Source organism: Sinocyclocheilus anshuiensis, unplaced genomic scaffold (genome assembly GCF_001515605.1).
Source record: "Sinocyclocheilus anshuiensis isolate Anshui unplaced genomic scaffold, SAMN03320099.WGS_v1.1 scaffold930, whole genome shotgun sequence".
Taxonomy (NCBI): Eukaryota; Metazoa; Chordata; class Actinopteri; order Cypriniformes; family Cyprinidae; genus Sinocyclocheilus; species Sinocyclocheilus anshuiensis.
This window is the reverse complement of record NW_015539900.1, coordinates 858147-858753: the sequence shown is the minus strand read 5'-3', so window position 1 is coordinate 858753 and position 607 is coordinate 858147.

Genomic DNA, 607 nt, shown 5'->3' with positions numbered 1-607 from the left:
AGGAAACTACAGAGCATCACTGCCTGGACAGAGTTTACCACCAATATTAAGAACATTTTCAGGCCTATCTGTCCGTTTTTTTCTCTTTTTTTCCCAACTGAACTAACATGAAGACTGGTCATTCCACAAACCATTGAGTGATCTGTGCTTAGTTATGTGCCAAACGTAGTAATCCCTGACCCAAGGGGTGCTGTTGAAATTACATTTAACGACAAGTCACTGGTTCTGTCAATGCCCGTTTGTAAATGCTTTTTTTAAAAACAATGTGTTTTGACAGCATTCACACTGTAACGAGAAAAGGAGGGACACAGTCTTTGACAGCTACTTCCCCTCCAAAGATGTACAATTAGTTGACGCTGTGTTGTAAAATAGACATTTACAAAATCTGCTTTTTTCTTCCAGAAAATCAGTGGTTCTTAAGCTCATCGTAGACAGATCTGTCAATAGAGTATGGATATATATTATATAAATACAAAATATATATACTTTTTATGTGCAGATGTGGATGTCACCTAACGCAGAAACATTGCAAGGAAAAAAATGCTAGTTAAAAAAAGCATAGGGTTTTGTTCACTTTAATTTCTAATCCAGATGTTGACCTCCTATT